We start from the raw sequence: 13,985 nt of genomic DNA on the forward strand, positions 1-13,985 counted from the left end.
TGCAGATGATAAGCCTAACACAGAATTCTGACACAAGTTTAACATCAAAATAGCGATTTGATGTTCGTTTCCCGTCTGTGCGTCCGAGGTCCGTTTGAAGTGAACGGCTAGGGATTCAGAGGGTTGGGAGGTGTGGTAGATAATATACATTATTTCCAAGCTGCAGTATTTTGTAGCTCGTAGTTTCAGTACCTATATCGGTAATGATTTGGCTTACATAGTATATGTTTTCCTTCCACCCGCAAGATAGTGACATGGGAAAAGAACGGAATTTGTTTCCGTGTACAGCAGATGAAATGTATAAATTACGAAACTTCTAATTCTGTTACGTTTTTGGCAAAAGAAATTGCTCGCAAGAAAATCAATTTCTTTTTGGCTCTACACGATTTCGTATAGGAAACGGACGGAAGAAAAACTTTCCACCACAAAGTCTTGATGTGTTACAGACAGAAATTTTCAGTCCATTTTTAACATTTTGCCAGGACTGTCTCCTTAGAAGCGTAAAATCACTGGCTGCTCTCGAAATGACAAGCAGGCTGACAGATGGAACCAGAGCCACTATCAGATGATGAAGAGAACCCAAGGGCCTCGGAGTTCCGAATCTTTTGATCGCGCGGTTACTTAAAACTTCACGTCCGTGTTATCTTGTTTTAAATTGACATCACAATCACAGAGTTATGCGTGCCAATGGAACAACTGCCAACAAGATAAAAACATCAGAATTGTGTGTTGAGCTGTGGGCCCAACAGTGCGGTCACAAAATGGGCTAGCAGCTACCGGGGCTTAAAACTGACACAGACAGATTTTTCTAAAATATCTGTCTGATCCATTTAATCATAATTTTAGAAAGTATTCAACTTCATAGGGCAGAGTCCTTCTAGATAATCTAATAGTTGGAAAATAATTTCCGGTCATTTATGTAACCTGAAATTTCATTACTGTTTTCCAAGCTTAAGAACCAGCCAGTTACATTCAGTACAAATGTTTATATTCTATTCTGTTAAGACGCAACATCATCCCATCGTATCTCAGATCTAGCAGGTGTTCTCTTTCCTTCGTGTTTACCAATGTTTTGTATACATTAATTACCTCTGCAGTCGTGATTTATGGACCGTCCATCATATCCTTCTTCGTATCTCATAATATTTGGTGAGAAGCACAGATTATAAAGCCCCTAATTGTAATTTTCCGCGACATTCTGTCACTTTCTCAGTTTCACGTACAAATTTTCTTCTTAGCTCCCTGTTCTCAAACAAAATGATTCGCTGTTCTTCTTTAAACCTACGCGATAGCGCCTCAAACTGTCAGCAGTTTGTAATCATTTTACAGTAAATGCTCTGATGAAGTTGAACGCAACTGTCAACCCCAGCTTCCAGCTGGAACTGCATATCTCACAGCCATTCCCGATGCGAATTAAGTATCGCCGTAAAAAAACAATGAAATCGACTTAATTCTTTGTAGCAGTTGCGTTCAACTTTGTAAGTGAACGTAATATAGATTTATAGTTATGAATTGCTACATTCTACAAAGCAGTTTTAAACAACTTTTCCTGTTTGATAAGGATAATCGGATTATGCGATAGAAATTGGAAACTTTGTATAACGTAGGCGTAATTGTTATAGAGTTTGTTTAAGTCACTTTTTGGTATAATTATAGTCTACAAAATCAGTAGGGAGCATGAACATGGTTGAACTTATCATTTGTGCCTTCATCAAACGAATTGTATAATTGAACGCCTAACAGTTCATTTCATCCTTGTGTATATTTTATCTTCGAAACTATTATTTAGCTGGAAAAAATAATTTGTAAGTAGTAAGTCGTATTATACAGCACTAAATTATAGAATTATTAACACTTTACAGCCCAGTGATAACTGAGTTTACCTGCTTCAGAACAATCAGTAGCTACGCATTTCATATTTATAAGTTTCTTGATTCTCACTGCAAAAGAGAGATTGTTTCCTTCAAAGTTCTATTCTTACTGCAATGTCCAGCATCCTACTCATTATTCTCGTAGGCACTGTTAAGAACAGACTGACTATATGGCAACCATGTACATGTAAATTGAATACGAAGAAAGGAGCTTTGGAATTACGTCATCATGTTTAAATTATTTTCTACTCTACCATCTCAGAGTTCTGTGACAGTCAGTAATGGGCATCTTAACCTTTTCATTTACAGCTCCCGCATCTCATGAAACCCATTGTAACTATTCACGTTATGCAAAATTTTACGTGCCTGTTTACGATAATATTTATCAATATTGAAAATTTCTGGGCACGGCACTATTCTGCCGGTAGCCATGTCCCGGATACCAGAAGCAGTAACAGCTTGAAGCACTCCAGACACCAAAGGAGGCAATTATCAGAGTTCCTTAAATTGCTCTCGTACATAACACCCACAAGGAAGGCCACACCATTACTCCTTGTGTCAGAGCCTCGTAACGTTATGTATTGCCCAATTAAAGGTATAAAACGATGTAAGTTAGTTTTGGAAGGTTCTTAACGGAATTAATCGAATGGCGACGGTCAAAGATAGGCAAGGACAGGTGCCTGAAGAATTAAGAAGCACCCTTTTATCTTCACAACGCGAATGTTCGGCAGCTGTTTCACTCCAAAATTCCTCCCATTGGTTATAAAATTGTTAGAAACAAAGTCACTACAATACTGAGATCCATTAAGACTGTAATGGTCCCCAGTTTTCATCCGAAAAAGGTAGCGTTCTCTTGTTCTGTAATTTGTCCCTGTCTCCGGCTACGCTCATCAAATTACAGGCGTCGAGGACTTGACTAAAGAGTAGATCCATATTAGGAATTAGATTTAACCCTTTGAAGCTGGGAGATCTTCTAAATAACATTTTATAATTCAGTCAGTACAGCAAAGAAAACACAACACTTTACCCATAAAAATATCAAATGGTGATGTTGTTTAAGGAAATAGTCGCTGTTCATTCTAAGAATTATGCAAGACCCACAAAAATAGTACACCTTTGCACCAAAATCATCAATCAACGATAAATGCGGTGTGCGATATCCCTGACCAAGCATATCATTATACTCACATTCCTAAGTTAGGGACTTCAGCCCTAACCCAGCATGTAATTGTCTTCAAGCTAATATTATTTGCACGTATTGTTAAAATTTATTCTGCATTTTTCTCCATAACATAAAATCTTTAATTTTCTGCTCAGATTCAACATGCAAATCGCAAAACTCAAAATATTACTTGTCTAAAATTTACATCTTTTTTTACGTTCGGTATTATCATACCAGGCGGCTCTGTAGTACCAAACACAACACTGGTAACTAAACCAAGAGGAAGAAGAATAATAATATGATTTTCTTTGCATATTATCGAATAGCTTTTACTGTGGACTTCTAGATTATGGCGTTGTGTGGAGTCATAGGTGAGTGCAGACGCTAAAGATGAATACTGCCTCTATATTTAGGGATGAAGATACAAGTACACGTGCGTTGTAACCCAGAAGTTCACCATCAACATATTTACCTCCGTGAGAACCTCAACTAATCGTACACCACTACATTATCTTCGTGGCGATGATGCTGAACCCTCACCACGCAGGATTATATTGTAAAATTGTAACTTCACAGCGACTTTGAAGTCATGACTTTCAAATATTGGCCAATTGATCTACAAGGCTTCATGCTGACAAACTAACCCTGTAGGTTGCTCTAAGCCTTGGGTATTTCTCTCTAAAACCAGCCCAAAGAGACGACAAAACCCGACGGAAACCTGACAAAGAAGTGACACACCGCATAAGGCTCTCTATAGCCTACGTATATGCCTAGTAACGAGAGAGACAATTTCGAAAGCTACAATTAGTAAGGACCCTTCCTCCTTGTGTAAGATGTTTCCGTTCACTGTATCGGAAAGAAAATAATGAGGACTTTGCCAGACTTGTTTTGCATTTTGTTCCACTTTGTCTTCCTATTATTTTTTTCAAGAGTTCAACTAAGTGATGTAAACAATACCACGTCTTCGTATTCCATTTCAATCAGGGCGGCCGTCTGCAGAAGCGAAACTTAAATCCTCTGTTGATATTTCTGCTACCCTGCACAGCTGTAAGAAGCCAGCGGGGCTATTGCAAGGGCCCAGAGCAGAAAAAGAACTCATCTACTGCCTTATGCGAGGAGTCAGTGTTACCACAAGAAGAGACGAACCCACGCTGCAAAATTTCTGTTTTTTAAAATTGGTGACACTGAAGCAGAGTTTAAATATTTTTTGTCGTAACGAAAGTAACGTATCAGGATTATATATTCACGAGGAAGTTACGAGTCTATGAAATTTGGACGAATTCTTGCTATCATTCAATTCAGAACGTTTAAATGCTGCCAAAATATAAAGAAATACGTCGTTGTTTAGAGCTTTAGTACAACACACACGGAAACTGTTCATTTGAAACACACGTATATTAAGTTATTTTCAGATTCGCCATCGTTTCAGATTTACGACTTTTTGCGTTTACGTAGCTTTTATTGTTATGTCTAATTCAGCCAACAGACGTTCGCATTTATTTTATATAAATTATTATTTGTAGTAATTTTATTATTTGACGTTCTATACGAACGTGACCAAAGTTAATTTTACCTTACAAGATCTGAATTTACGAGCCGTGAACTGGACCACTCACAATGACATGTAGGTAGACGACAAACATAGGCCTTTTCACTTGGTTATGAAGTTCTCCTGCAGTCTGAGAGTTGAAAAACTATATTGTGGGAGGGTGCACTGTCTTCTTTTGTAAGGAGACTCTTAATTTGATGCTGTTAACTCGAAGCTTTTCCTTAGATTTGATTCCGGATCGTGCTGGGTTCACTGGGGTGAACGTGTCGTTATGGCAACCAGTACTACCTGTGCACGCCTCGCTGCCGGTGGACTCATTAACTTTTGTTGGAGACGTGAGTTCCTCTACTTAAACAGCATCCCCTCGACTGGAGACACACAACTCGATGGAAGTTCAAAAATGTTACAGCTCACGATTTGTACTGACATAATGGAGACAATTTCGGCTTCAAGCAGCTAAGTAGCTGAAGACGACTCTCTACTAGGATGTTGCGTCTTGAATATTGAGGCAGCAAGCGACTCTCAGACGCAGATAAACTACCAGATTGCACGGCGCCATATCCAAGAAGACAAGTCATCCTCATACTAGCCGCCATGTGAACTTGAAATGTTAGAAAATCTAATAATGTATAAAGTGAAGATTTCGCGGCTACTAAAGTTGATGAAAGATTCTTGGGTTACAAGCCGCGTCAGATGGCTGAATAGTGAATAAACCATATCTACTGTCAACGTTTCGAGAGAAACCTCTGCCCTCATCCTCAGGGCAAGCAAGAGTTACAAATCTGTTATTGTAAGACATCAAGGGAAGAGCCCACTTTTGAAACCTATGCGTAGATGGACCTGTTATGTTAAAATATAATATATCTTACAGGACTAGGGGATATACCAGGGGTTTATACCTTTTTTATAAAATAACTTGTATTGATAAACAATGATACGAGGACCGGGAGTTAGTATTACATACACGAACCAGGAAACGAGAATATTATTATGACTTATGTTATACATTTATTGAAATAAGGAATGGCACTACTTTCAATGTTAGAAAGATTTATAGATTTTATAACTAAGGGTCTGGATATCCACGTACGTATTTTAATTTTCTTAAATATTTTAATAATTCGATATTTCAATAATTGTAAATAAATATGAATATGATAGGCACCAGGTAATAGACTGATTATACTACAATGTGTGAGATAATAATCATTAGTATGGGGGACAATATAAATTATGTATTGTCTGCAATAATAACTTTATTTAATCTTGTGTCTGTTAATTGTAACTACACGGTAGTACGAGAAATTTCAAGATTGTACGTTGTAATTAACTTGTTATAATAAATGCGTTTCACTGAAATATAAGAATTCTAAAGCCAGTGAGGTATAAAGTATAGGAAAGAAAGCCTTTGGTAAAAATAAATATAATTCCAAATTGGAATAGGCCCTGCGCCTTTCCACTCTTGTTTTCAGAACTGCTTATTCTGATTAGTGAGCCATTACACTCTCTTGTTCGTCTGGAGTCCATGTAAACCTGGAAGAATGAGCGTATCGCGTTGAGGTTAGGAATCAGCCCCCCCCCCCCCCCCCCCCTTGAACTCTCTACGACATAAAGAATTCCTTCATACAAGAACACAGCGCGCTGTGAGTGTTTCCTGGGGGGGGGGGGGGGGTTTACGTCTGACCAAGTTCACCTTTGATAAGAGTTTTCTCTCCTTAATGAAGCAAGGAAACTAAAGATGTAGGCAGCAGCCTTTTCTTTTTTAGACTCCGTATTACGAAAGAAAGTTTTAAGAGGAAAAACTGAAGTGGAGTAAAAGAAAACGAGCTGAAACCATAAAATGAAAAACAAAGAATTGGAGATTTAATAATTCGTCAGAATTTCTTGTTTTCACAGTACTTATTATTTTTATTTTATTTTAAACGAAATGAAAGCAAACAAGGAGGAATATCTTAGCTTGGCTTCTTCAGAAAGCTGGGATCAACCCTAGGGGCCCACTTATTTCGTCTAATTAAATAAATGAAAGAACGGTGGCTTATGTAATATTTCAAATCGAGAGTGATTTATTTCTGTGGTTATAAAATCTTGACATAGTTTTATATACTTCATTACATATTACGAACACTTAGAGAATGGCATGCTTATTACATAGAACGCAAATGTCAAATTTAAATTAGATTTGCTTCCTGCCCGGCAAAATTGTTTCAAACCAAAGTATTCATATACAGTACATATGAGCACCGTAATGTACAATGGCGTGTGTGTCAGTTCTGTGTTTTGAACTACAGCGTACGCCATTTAAAACGCCACCCTCAACACTCACGTGCTACGGTAGAAAAATGAAATCACGCCAATTACGCAAATTTGTGCAGGTGTTTCCACGATTGCGCGTAAGAGGAACATTCGGTATACCTCATTATACAGCAGATCTACAGACTTCCTTGAGCAATTTGTTGTTGTTGTCCATATGGCCAAAATAATTCGTTGCGTGTATGGAATTTTTTTTTAACAAAAACTAGACTACACCACGCGGTTTTTTAACACCCGTTCTGATACCAGCATCTCGTACAGATTATATTTAATTCTCACAAGCTGGAACTTTTTTTGAACTTATCCAAATAAAATTTGCCATGATATTTTATTTCGTTCATGCATGCGGCTGTGTCATTAGAAATCCTGTTTTGTATTCAGGAAGGCTCGGGTTCAAATCTCGGCCTGGAAACTGACTGTAATGACCGAGGTTCGGGGCACCCCTCAGTTCCTCCAGTCAAATGTCCGTATATGCCGGAAATTAGGCCACGACCGCTTCCTTGCCTCCAAAAAATTCACAAAACCCCGACAATCTTTTTGAATAGCCCTGTATATAGAAAATGAATATGCTATTGTTACAACAAAACGTGTAGTTTGTGGCTCGCTTTTAGTAATATCTGATAGAATAAATAAAATAACACCGGAGTCCGGTGTGAGAAAATAGAAGAGGCGCCATTGGACGTAATAGCCCATAAGACGACCTAGAACATACTTCTAGAATCATTATAAATTTCCTTGCCCAGTCTCATTTGACGTCATGAATCTAAGTTGATTTTATGTTAATACGTGAAGAAACGGACAGTAAGATGCAAGCTGATGGCAAGGATTCCAAAAAATATTATTTTTATCACATTTAATACAAACTAGTCTGCATAAAGCCAAGTACTACTCTTGCCAAGCCATAAATAACACACCACTCCACCTCTGCGTATGAAAGTAAGTTTCGATTTGCAATCATTTACTGAAGACACTAGGGCCATTACTTAGAAACAAAAACTTAACTTGTTACATACATAAAAATTGCCTTTCACATGTTCTGATGTCTATGATATATGGCGAACATGATAGCACCTTTCATTGTAAATATTTGGCTGGAGATAATGTTGGCAGAACTGTGAGATGGCACGAGGGAGAGTGGGGAGTGTGACTTCTCGTTCATCTTCCACGACCACCGAAAGGAAAACGAGTATCATAAAGCTATCCATCGCTGTGAAAGAGACACGCCCCAAGCAACCTGTCCCATAAGACTAATAGCCAGGATGAAAGCGGACCATACTGGGGCCCATTACAATAATTCATCACGAAGAGATACGCAAACAAGGGTTCTAGTTAGGGATCTATACCAATTTTATATTCAGTGCCTGTGTAGCTTAAAATAATTTACTGAAATATGTGCTGGGGGGATCTACGGTATGTTAAGTCGTGCCAGATAGTGTTTTAACGAGAAAGTATGTCAGTATTCCATCTCAAAATCCACTAAACTGATTTTGATAATAAATTCTTAGATTTGAGTTTTTTTTTGGGAGATGAAAATAAAATTGTAGTCTTCTGGATTGTGAAGCCGTGTGGTCTTGTAGATGGTTAGCGACGTTTCAAAAGAACTAACCGGTTACACCATGAAGGTTAGAGTCACACTTTTAATCTTAATGTTTCATTCTTTGTCATTAATTTCATCTAATATTTGTTGCTTGAATATTGTTTGCAATGATATATCATGCTTGAACTCTAATGCTCATAACTAAATTTTTGAACAAAAGAACACAATGAAATGTAGGACAATATGGACTTAAGTTATTCCGCTATAACAAGTTTTCTAAACGCGCTGTCCGCATGCAGCCTGCCATTATTTTGTGGCAATGCCGTGTTATTTTGTGTGAGGTAAAGCATTTGCCCGTTATAGTATTTACCCAAAATTAGAAGATAAAAAAAACAGTTTGTTAATGACGTCAGTATATCGAAGGAACTTGCTGTGAGCTGCTGTTCATGTCAATGAAGAACGCTTTGAGCGATGCGTGAGATTGACAGCAAGGCAAACTGAACCTGATGTTTAAAGATTACTTAAATGAAATCAGTGTTAGATATGTGACACGTAAAATAGAATTATTACGAGTAGCTTGATATGAATATGTAAGCCTAACGTGAACATGTTTCCAATACTAGACCTACTTTAGTAGTTTTAGAAAATTATAATGACATTTTAATAACTTTAAATCTTTTATAACCTTGTGGTCATCGAGTCAGTAAGTAAGGGTAAGTGTAGCCTTAGTTCTGGAAAAGGTTGAGGACCCCTGTTCTTATCCATAAAATAGCAATCTTACTACTTGTAGTAATACAAAGCGTTCATAATAAGATTGCAAATGTTAACGATTGTGCCGAGATCAAATCGTAGGATTTTGTTAGCATTACGGCATTTAGCAAATACAAATGATAATGCTCATAGAGAACATCGTAAGGCTCTCAGCGACAGGGACAGGTTATTGGATGTCATGGTGAAAATGCAGCCGATAAAACTGGGATTTTATTGATAGGTATGAAGTGGTTAAATATTGATGAACCTCTGATAACTGCTGTTTATTCCCTCAGCGTAAACATCGTGACACTTGAGGCATCCAATCTTTCGATACAAACATGGCGGCGTTAAAGAATTCTGAGTTGCTGGTGATCTAGATTTGGGTTTCGCGTTTTGATCTCAAAAGACCGCAGTTTCTGACAGGCTCGTTTCTGTTGCAGTAATGTCGTGTGGCATATCTTCACCGTTTAGAAACTGCCGCGCCCTCTCGACACATTGCATCCCGTAGTCAAAAGAATCCAACTTTTACTTCCGTTTTGGTCGAAGTTACACATCACTAACTTTTCTCTTCATTTTCGTTTTATCACACTCTTCCTTTCAACAGACTCTCATATCCTCCTCTCCTTACATCTCACCTCTCCCACTGACATTTTCCCTGCATCGTCAGCCGTTCCCGTTATCAGAGACCCCGATTCGCTTTTATAGGATGTTTAAAATTATGGACACCGCCAAAAATTAAGAATATGTTGTATTGTCATTGGACCATTGTGTCGTATACAGAACGTGGAAGCATAGTTCCACGTTCGAGGCGATCAACAAAGGGTGCCCAGTAGAGTAGGTTTCTGTTCGCCCACTGCTTACCTGAAGACGGTAGTAGAATAACCTTCCGAAACGTTGTTGTTCTAAAACACTTCAACGATGGATGAAGTCCTTCAGGTTTGGGAGGATATAATGCCTTAATCTTCAGGGATGTGTAGTATGTTCCTCCGAAACTGAGTGTGATTTGAGGTTGTCACAGCGGCGAGTATGAAGATTTCTGTCTTATGGGTTGTTGCGCCGTGTAGTGTGGTAAATATCTACCATACTACACGGCGCAACAACCCAGAAGACAGAAATCTTTGACTGAGTGTGAAATTGATATGTTTCATAATGAGGTCTTATAGCAGGATTTTGTGAACACGATAATGAACATTAGGTTTCTAGAGACATTTCTGGTGAAGGTATAATGTAAATTGTCCGTGACCCAATACGTATTTTGAGTAAACGATGCGAGACATATGGATAGAGAATAATGTTTCTTAACACCCGTTTGGAACCTACCTGGGTCCCCCGTAGGGTTGACATGACATGGTTTCCATTACTCACAGTCGGGCTCCTTCAAGCCTGGTACAGAAGTGAGTGATGGTCCAATACCACTGCACTGACATGCAGCAGACAGTGAACTTTATCCATCACTGTCCCTGGATCGCATCCCAGTCGCGTGATCGTATAGGACAACCTAGGTATACGTGCCGAGACAAAAATGTAACATGGCAGGATTCTCTATAATTTTGTATTTCTCTCACAATGCTTTTAGGATGATGAAATCAAGGTTGGTCAGATGGACAGGACATGTAGAACGTATGTGAGAGACGAGAAAAAGATTCATAATTCTACCCACAAACTCTGTTTCGGATACAAAGGCAAAGATGACAGGATAATATTAAAATTCACAAAAAAAAAAAAAATTGTGTGTGTAGTGGGGACCAGATTATTAATCGTACAATACAGAGGGGCTAGTTTCTTGAGCAGCTGAACGACTGGCAGATTCTCAAGAAGGAATTTCTAATAACTAGGCTGATACAGAAAGACATAATAGGCTAATAGACTAAAATATATCACTCAAACACCTGGAAAAGAACGTATTTACGGAATGTTAATGTAAAATTTATGAACAGTTGTAATATGAGGGAACTTTGCTGATTAATTCAACAGAAATAACATGGCGGAATGCTGTCTGGTAGTGACTGATAACAGAAAGCGAGAAAAGTGAAATTTCTAGTCAAATTCTAATTGGCTGCTAAGGAACCGGTTATTGCAATTACGCGAATCCGGCCTAAAACATTTGTTTGAAAGCTGGAATACGTGTCTCTTGTGCTGTTCGATTGTGGGATTTGATTTGATCAATAAACTGCAAAGTCTTGAGACATCAGAATACGAGGTCACGTCTCGCCATATGTTGTCTTAGGGGTGTAAGAAGTTTGCTTTATTACAATAAGAAGACGCTTTTGAACAAACCAAAAATAAAGGATTTAAGAAAAAATAATCTTATGAGATAGGAGTATAACATTAAACCCGGCCTTAAAGATGTGGACTGGATTCAGCTGGCACAGGATAGGATCCAGTGGGAACACGTTAATGAATATTCGGGTTCCATTGAAAGCTGAGAATTTTTTTACTATCAACGCAATTACTATCTTTTGAAGGAGGACTCTGTTTCATGCAGATTAGTAGTTAGTTGGTATGATAGATGATGTTAAATAATACAATTCTGTGTCTTTCCTTTCACGATTTTTGGTAAATAATATCACTGGAATAATTTTTGCTGGTTTGTAATATTTATTAGAATAAGACTTTTTAGGTTATTAAGATCTGTTAGAATAAATTACGTAAAATTTAAAATATCTATCCAATAAAAGTAGCTTTGCCTTGTAACTACTTTACCAGAAGGTAAGTTACAGTTTTATAATTTTTATCAATATTTGACGAGTGACGTGAAACACAGTTCTTACGAAACATATTTCGATATATGCTTTATAAAAATGATAGATAACTAAAGATCAAGGAAACAATTAGACCGACATTTGTTTCCGCTTAAGAAATTTATGAAATAGAAATCTGTAGGAGGTCCTGCTCAGGTGAACAGTGAAATAATACGAAGGAAACCAGGTTGAAGGCATTCTGTCTCACGGACGATCAAGCACCTTCACGCTTGTCTTCTTCTATATAACGTGAGAATGTCAAGAGTTTCATGTACCTCTCCTCACTTTTCAAGAAGACACCGACAAAGTGTCCCCAGGACTCTGCAGGTTAAAAGTACTATACATCGTCTTTAAAGCTTTCTTCCACTGTAAAATTCATTTCATCCTACATCCAATTATACAAAAAGGGTAAAAATAGAACATTAATTAGCGCCGTGACAAGAGGACGTCTTCTAAGTGCCATGTTTCGTATACATCGACACTGAAATTGGATCAACATTATGTCGACTGACTGTCGTGTAGACAATCAGAAAGTCGTGGGATTGCGATGTTGTGAGAGTTTCTCCACCCGAACTTGTAACACACAATGCTAGGAATGCCATTCAACCAAAAATATTATTAAAAATCAGCACAAACTTCTATTGCTGTTATGTATATATTTGCTGCATCAAAATTTCCCGTAATTACTAATAGTTTGCATTGCTAATTGCAGATAGCAAGGCTTGACCGAAACTAATTGGTTTAGCTGAGTTTGTCAGCTTCATGCTCTAGCCACTTTAAACCTTTAGAAACATCGTTCGGATTGATACCTACTGTCTGGATGGGCCAAGACATCTATGTGTACGTAAATATCGTGAAGTATTTTTATTAGTATTTTAAAAATATTTCCTAAAGTTCATTTTTCAAAAAAATAAAGAATGTTCAGATTGTGATCTTAGGTAGTATAAAATCATATGGTCTTATAGGTTGTTAACCAACGTTTTTGAGGAATATACTACCACTGTTTAAACCCACAAGACCACACAGTCACAATCTGAAAGGCCAGAATCTGAACTCATACGATGATGAAGACCTTTGTACTCAATGAACATAGTACATCACCTTACTGTGTGCTTCCCTGCATGCAATTGAACACTTGAAAAATGGAAAACGTATCTCGGAGATATAAGAAGAAGAAAACAATGGGTTATTTTAAAACGTAGGCATATTTAATATTTATGATTTACCCCTTCTAATAATCCTGGCTGAAGGGTTGGAGCCACGAATAAACATGGTTTGTTAAAGAGTTCTCTACTCTATTTGACATAACTGACTTAATTTAATTATTATTACAAAAAGCTCGTTATATTCTGTTGAAATTTTCTTCTGTTTATTAACTTTCTCTACAATCATGTCATTTCTTGATAATCTATTTTCCATATTTATCATTGTCTTCTTCTCTCGTGCTGTATCTGTAATTAGCCTTCTGGCTGTAGATGCATTACACTAATAATAAAACATTAAATTATTTGTGCTGTGCATTATGTCTCGGTATTATTATGTTTGCGGCAAGTTAAAGAAGTATGATGTTTTCTGAATAGGTAGTGTACAGCAAACAAGTGTCAACTCCACGATACGTTAATGATTAATCACCCTGAAAAATCATGGTGTTGCCTACCTTGCCAGGGTGTGTACATTTATTTTACTGCGAAACCAGAGATTTTGTCCTCTGCCTTCGTGAAGGAAGCCACCAATTCATCTATCATGTGCCTGTTTCCCTTAGGGAACAAGGACGTACTGGAATTCAAAAATCGGTTGCACTGATTTGGCGTAGGCGTAGGTGGTTTACAGAAAGACGTCAGAGACTAACTAAAAGGCCACGTCTTTACACGTATACAAAAATCTTTCATGTTCGAATGTATGGATAGAAGAATTACGCCGAGACAAAAGTTGCTTGTTACTGGGAGGAGATTATATGAACGTAAAGAGTACAATACCGAGAAAAACGGTAATTGGTTCAATTCCCGGCAAGAATGGTTTCTGTAGCTCGGAAACTAAGCCCAGAGAATAAAAGAATTACGCC

General features: G+C 37.7%; 1 protein-coding gene across 12 annotated transcripts in view; it reads left to right on the forward strand.

The window, feature by feature from the left end:
- LOC110829836 (uncharacterized) overlaps positions 1 to 13,985 on the forward strand; it is a 193,107-nt gene that overhangs the window by 37,198 nt on the left and 141,924 nt on the right. The window contains exon 3 of one of the 12 annotated variants that reach the window (XR_015533876.1): positions 4,808 to 6,078. The exons of 10 other annotated variants lie outside the window; for them this stretch is intronic. The gene's annotated coding sequence lies outside the window, so the exon portion shown is untranslated. Of the gene's footprint in view, positions 1 to 4,807; positions 6,081 to 13,985 lie in introns of those variants that run through there. One more of the 12 variants, XR_015533878.1, reaches the window with a different exon arrangement.

This window comes from Zootermopsis nevadensis, unplaced genomic scaffold (assembly GCF_977971745.1).
Source record: "Zootermopsis nevadensis isolate Lab colony 2312 unplaced genomic scaffold, Znev_1.0 Znev_ptg000007l, whole genome shotgun sequence".
Taxonomy (NCBI): Eukaryota; Metazoa; Arthropoda; class Insecta; order Blattodea; family Termopsidae; genus Zootermopsis; species Zootermopsis nevadensis.